The sequence below is a fragment of the Oncorhynchus masou genome, chromosome 6 (genome assembly GCF_036934945.1).
Source record: "Oncorhynchus masou masou isolate Uvic2021 chromosome 6, UVic_Omas_1.1, whole genome shotgun sequence".
Classification (NCBI taxonomy): domain Eukaryota; kingdom Metazoa; phylum Chordata; class Actinopteri; order Salmoniformes; family Salmonidae; genus Oncorhynchus; species Oncorhynchus masou.
Window position 1 is genome coordinate 51810444 of NC_088217.1, and position 6862 is coordinate 51817305.

Below are 6862 nucleotides of genomic sequence, written 5' to 3' on the forward strand. Positions count from 1 at the left end.
CCCCGCCGCCACGACTTGTTGATGGGGAGACCACCTTTTCTGTCAATCGTATTTTGGACTCTAGAAGGAGGGGACGCGGATTCCAGTACCTGGTGGACTGGGAGGGTTACGGCCCGGAGGAGAGAAGTTGGGTACCTGCTAGGGACATTCTGGATCACTCCCTTATCGATGATTTCAATCGACAGGTAAATTCGCCTGGGAACGCCAAGAGGCGTTCCTAGGGGGTATTGTCACGGTTCATGAATCCACTGCCTCCGTCTCTCTCTCTCTCTCTCTCTCTCTCTCCAGTGTTTGTGTGGGCGTGGTTTCCCAATCTCGGCCTGATTGTCTGCGCCAGCTGGAACCACTTATCTTCCCTTTATATGTTCTGTTACCAGTGTTTCTTGTTGTCAGATCGTTGTTTCTTCTCTGAGGTTGTGTCGTGTGTCCGTGCTCTTCTCTTGTGTGGATTATCTGCTGTGCTCCTTCCTACTCATCTGGACACACTCCCCTGGTTTTCTCAGCACGTTATGATCGGAAGATGCGCCCGAGTTCCTGGGTCGGATTCCTTCTGAGTACAGTCTGTCTGTCATGTTGCTGCTGTGAACTACATTCATTAAAACCATCGTTGCTTGCATCTTGCATCCGCCTCTGTGTTGTAACAAACTACAACTTAAAACTTCTTACCTGGGAATATTGAAGACTCATGTTAAAAGGAACCACCAGCTTTCATATGTTCTCATGTTCTGAGCAAGGAACTGAAATGTTAGCTTTCTTACATAGCACATATTGCACTTTTACTTTCTTCTCCAACACTTTGTTTTTGCATTATTTAAACCAAATTGAACATGTTTCATTATTTACTTGAGGCTAAATTGATTTTATTGATGTATTATATTAAGTTAAAATAAGTGTTCATTCAGTATTGTTGTCATTGTCATTATTACAAATAAATATTTAAAAGATTGGCAGATTTAATCGGTATCTGCTTTTTTGGTCCTCCAATAATCGGTATCGGCGTTGAAAAGGGGCGCTGTTTCCCTGGCTTGGATGCTTTCTCCAGTGAGATACATTCAGAGTTTGCCAAAAGGCACCTAAAGACTCTCAGACCATGAGAAACAAGATTCTCTGGTCTGATGAAACAAAGATTGAACTCTTTGGCCTGAATGCCAAGCGTCACGTCTGGAGAAAACCTGGCACCATCCCTACAGTGAAGCATGGTGGTGGCAACATCATGCTGTGGGGATGTTTTTCAACGGCAGGGACTGGGAGACTAGTCAAGATCGAGGGAAAAATTAACAGAGCAAAGTACAGAGAGTTCCTTGATGAAAATCTGCTCCAGCGCTCTCAAGACCTCAGACCCAGGCGAAGGTTCACCTTCCAACAGGACAACATGTGCTAAGCACATAGCCAAGACAACACAGGAGTGGCTTCGGGACAAGTCTCTGAATGTCCTTGAGTGGCCCAGCCAGAGCCTGGACTTGAACCCGATCAAACATCTCTGGAGAGACCTGAAAATAGCTGTGCAGCAACGCTCCCCATCCAACCTGACAGAGCTTGAGAGGATCTGCAGAGAAGAATGGGAGAAACTCCCCAAATACAAGTGTGCCAAGCTTGTAGCGTCATACCCAAGAAGACTCAAGGTTGTAATCGCTGCCAAAGGTACTTCAACAAAGTACTGAGTAAAGGGTCTGAATACTTATGTAAATGTGATATTTCCGTTTTTTTTGCAAAGATTTATTGATTGATGTGGAGAAAATAAATCATACATTTTAGAATAAGGTTGTAAACAGAACAAAATGTGGAAAAGGTCAAGGGGTCTGAATACTTTTCGAAGGCACTGTAAATTATTTTATGTTTTTGGCATCCATGAATACACACCACTGCTCTTTCTCCATCTCCTCCTGTTCCTAATCTATCAATGGTGGGAAAAGTACCCAATTGTTATACTTGAGTAAAAGTAAAGTTACGTTGATAGATAATGACTCAAGTAAAAGTGAAAGTTACTCAGTAAAATATTACTTGAGTAAAAGTCTAAAACATATTTGGTTTTAAATATACTTAAGTATCAAAAGTGAAAGTATAAATCATTTCAAATTCCTTACATTAAGCAATCCGGACTGCACCATTTTCTAGTTTTTTATTTATTTACGAATAGCCAGGGGCACACTCCAACACTCAGGAATAATTTACAAACAAAGCATTTGTGTTTAGTGAGTCTGCCAGATTAGAGGCAGTAGGGATGACCGCCAGATCAGAGGAATTCTGGATGATTTTATAAGTGCGTGAATTGGACCATTTTCTTGTCCTGCTAAGCATTCAAAATGTAAAAAGTACTTTTAGGTGTCAGGAAAAATGTATGGAGTATAAAGTACATTATTTTCTATAGGAATGCAGTGAAGTAAAAGTTAAATAGTAAAGTACAGATACCAAAAAAAACGACTTAATTAGTACTTGAAAGGACTTTTACTTAAGTACTTTACACCACTGTAATCTATAAAGCATAAAAAAGGGTGGAATGCCACCCAAAAATATTCTCCATAGAGAATGGAGAATTCAATTCCATTCTCCATATCGTCAATCAATATTTAGACGAAAAACCATTTGCAATTCTTAATCATTTGATTGTAGCAGCTACAGAGTCTGACATTTTTTTTAAAACATATATTGTGTTTTGATGGTGCCTTTTACACTCACTTTCACAAGACTTAAAAACAACAATATTCAGATTGAAGAACCACTTTGGATGTTTCAGAGTACTTCCATTCTGGGTTTTTTTAAACACTTTCTGTGTATCATAACACATACATTGGGTTTAGATTCAAACACCCCCCCAAACACCAAATATCAGGTTAGGTGCACTACTGTTCGTGGTTTCATTACACAATCACTGTGTTTTGGGTCTTTCTATTTTCACAGTTTACTATTATTTTGTTAATATCAGGGACCATAGCATTTGCTATCCGACAATTAAACTTGAGTCATCGCACATGGAGTGCACAAAATATATTGTGAAAGGTGGCTATATCAAATGAAAATGTGAGTGTTATGTAGTCTTAAAATTACAAACAATGAAATTAACTTACAATTGACTCCTTCGAAGAAGGCAGATGGTGGTGAAATTAAGATGATCAAAATAAATACAATAAGGATAAATAGACAAATTAAATCGTACATATGATATCAATAAATTGTTCATTCATGTGAATAAGGAATGGCTATTAACAAAAAATATATTGTCTTTAACAATGTGTTGACGCTCACTTAGGTTTATTTTATGAATGCAATTCTCGTGCTATAAAAAGTTTGTATTAATTATGTTGGCTAGTAAATTGTGGAACAATCGATCAAAACTTTCGAACATTTCACAAGTCACAGGAATATGAAACACTGGAATATGTTTAAATCTTACCAGTTGAGTCGAGTGCCACGCTGGTTTCGAATGAATTCCGCGATTAATGAGACATTTTACACGTCTACTTTATCTCGATACTTTCCTCTTCTGTTTCTTGACTCCTAGGTCTCTTCTCCGTATACGCTCTTCGGTAAACGCGCGCACTCAATTATCTCTCGTAGTAACCTAACAGAAAATTGTCGATTGAGATATTAACTGCATTTGTACATGGTCTCCTCTATGGCTGAACTGTGGGGCTCGTTTAAGTTCCGCCTCCTTCCCTAGATACTGTTCGTTCATGCTTCCCACTCTCTGCGCCTGGTGAGAAAATGATACCGACGGTGGACTACGGAAAATTGGCTCTCATGTCGCTCATCACTTTGCTTTCATGTTCTGCCTGTAACACGAACACACATACACACACGTGCACACAAAAAATACACACAATTGTACACTCACCATATGCTTCTGCTACTCTGTTCTTTATTGTACTCTTGTTATTACCTATCCCCATGCCTAGTCACTTTACCCTGCTTTCATGTAGGCCACATATCTCAATTGCCTCGTACCCCTGCACATTGATCTGGTACTGGTACACTCTGTAGGCTAGCTCCATACTTGTGTATTTGAGTTGATTCGTCTTGTGTTACCATTCTTGGTAACACTTCCTTTTAAGGGATCCTTATTACAGTGTAATTACACGGTAGCAAGTAACAACAACAGTAACAACTCAGATACTTAAGTGATAATGCCAGGGAAGCCGGTGTTTGGAGGATAACAATGGGTTACCAACATATTCACATCAAATCAAATTGTATTTGTCACATACACATGGTTAGCAGATGTTAATGCGAGTGTAGCGAAATGCTTGTGCTTCTAGTTCCGACAATGCAGTAATAACCAACAAGTAATCTAACTAACAATTCCTAAACTACTGTCTTATACACAGTGTAAGGGGATAAAGAATATGTACATAAGGATATATGAATGAGTGATGGTACAGAGCAGCATAGGCAAGATACAGTAGATGGTATCGAGTACAGTATATACATATGAGATGAGTATGTAAACAAAGTGGCATAGTTAAAGTGGCTAGTGATACATGTATTACATAAGGATGCAGTCGATGATATAGAGTACAGTATATACGTATGCGTATGAGATGAATAATGTAGCATAAGTAACATTATATAAGGTAGCATTGTTTAAAGTGGCTAGTGATGTATTTACATCATTTCCCATCAATTCCCATTATTAAAGTGGCTGGAGTTGAGTCAGTGTCAGTGTGTTGGCAGCAGCCACTCAATGTTAGTGGTGGCTGTTTAACAGTCTGATGGCCTTGAGATAGAAGCTGTTTTTCAGTCTCTCGGTCCGAGCTTTGATGCACCTGTACTGACCTCGCCTTCTGGATGATAGCGGGGTGAACAGGCAGTGGCTCGGGTGGTTGATGTCCTTGATGATCTTTATGGCCTTCCTGTAACATCGGGTGGTGTAGGTGTCCTGGAGGGCAGGTAGTTTGCCCCCGGTGATGCGTTGTGCAGACCTCACTACCCTCTGGAGAGCCTTACGGTTGAGGGCGGAGCAGTTGCCGTACCAGGCGGTGATACAGCCCGCCAGGATGCTCTCGATTGTGCATCTGTAGAAGTTTGTGAGTGCTTTTGGTGACAAGCCGAATTTCTTCAGCCTCCTGAGGTTGAAGAGGCGCTGCTGCACCTTCTTCACGATGCTGTCTGTGTGAGTGGACCAATTCAGTTTGTCTGTGATGTGTATGCCGAGGAACTTAAAACTTGCTACCCTCTCCACTACTGTTCCATCGATGTGGATAGGGGGTGTTCCCTCTGCTGTTTCCTGAAGTCCACAATCATCTCCTTAGTTTTGTTGACGTTGAGTGTGAGGTTATTTTCCTGACACCACACTCCGAGGGCCCTCACCTCCTCCCTGTAGGCCGTCTCGTCGTTGTTGGTAATCAAGCCTACCACTGTTGTGTCGTCCGCAAACTTGATGATTGAGTTGGAGGCGTGCGTGGCCACGCAGTCGTGGGTGAACAGGGAGTACAGGAGAGGGCTCAGAACGCACCCTTGTGGGGCCCCAGTGTTGAGGATCAGCGGGGAGGAGATGTTGTTACCTACCCTCACCACCTGGGGGCGGCCCGTCAGGAAGTCCAGTACCCAGTTGCACAGGGCGGGGTCGAGACCCAGGGTCTCGAGCTTGATGACGAGCTTGGAGGGTACTATGGTGTTGAATGCCGAGCTGTAGTTGATGAACAGCATTCTCACATAGGTATTCCTCTTGTCCAGGTGGGTTAGGGCAGTGTGCAGTGTGGTTGAGATTGCATCGTCTGTGGACCTATTTGGGCGGTAAGCAAATTGGAGTGGGTCTAGGGTGTCAGGTAGGGTGGAGGTGATATGGTCCTTGACTAGTCTCTCAAAGCACTTCATGATGACGGAAGTGAGTGCTACGGGGCGGTAGTCGTTTAAATAATGATTGACATATTTTAATGAAAAACTTTATTTTGATTAATTGATTCATACTATTTCATCCTTCCACAAGATATAGTCCCAACACAAATCTAGGGTTGCTAGAGACGCAACCCAGTCGTTCAGTCTTTTTGTTCTGTATCTATGACTGGCAACGTTCTTATCCTTTGCTTGCTAGCTAGCCAGCTACGGCTAACTTACAGTCACGTCAAAAGGCCAAAATAACAGCAAAGTAGCTGCATTTGCATTTGTTTAAACTGTTTTCGACCCATTAAGCTGCTCCCCAACCCCTCCTGTCTCAACCACCAGTATTTATGATGCAGTAGTTTATGTGTCGGGGGGCTAGGGTCAGTCTGTTATATCTGGAGTATTTCTCCTATCTTATCCGGTGTCCTGTGTGAATTTAAGTATGCTCTCTCTATTTCTCTCTCTCTTTTTCTCTTTCTTTCTTTCTTTCTTTCTTTCTCTATCTTGGAGGACCAGAGCCCTAGGACCATGCCTCAGGACTACCTGGCCTGATGAGACCTTGCTGTCCCCAGTCCACCTGGCCGTGCTGCTGCTCCAGTTTCAACTGTTCTGCCTGCTGCTATGGAACCCTGACCTGTTCACCGGAAGTGCTACCTGTCCCAGACCTGCTGTTTTCAACTCTCTAGAAACAGCAGGAGCGGTAGAGATACTCTGAATGATCGGCTATGAAAATCCAACTGACATTTACTCCTGAGGTTGCACCCTCGTCAACCACTGTGATTAATATTATTTGACCCTGCTGGTCATCTATGAACATTTCAACATCTTGGCCATGTTCTGTTATAATCTACACCCGGCATAGCCAGAAGAAGACTGGCGACCCCTCATAGCCTGTTTCCTCTCTAGGTTTCTTCCTAGGGTCAGGCCTTTCTAGGGAGTTTTTCCTAGCCACCGTGCTTCTACACCTGCATTGCTTGCTGTTTGGTGTTTTAGGCCGGGTTTCTGTACAGCACTTTGTGACATCAGCTGATGTAAGAAGGGCTTC

The 6862-nt window shown here is 42.5% G+C and overlaps 1 protein-coding gene across 2 annotated transcripts in view; it reads right to left on the reverse strand.

The window, feature by feature from the left end:
• LOC135542245 (sodium-coupled neutral amino acid transporter 3-like) overlaps positions 1 to 3629 on the reverse strand; it is a 68335-nt gene extending 64706 nt beyond the window's left edge. For both annotated transcript variants that reach the window (XM_064969070.1, XM_064969068.1), the window contains exon 1: positions 3392 to 3629. The gene's annotated coding sequence lies outside the window, so the exon portion shown is untranslated. The remainder of the gene's footprint in view (positions 1 to 3391) is intronic.
• Between the last annotated feature and the right edge of the window lie 3233 nt (positions 3630 to 6862).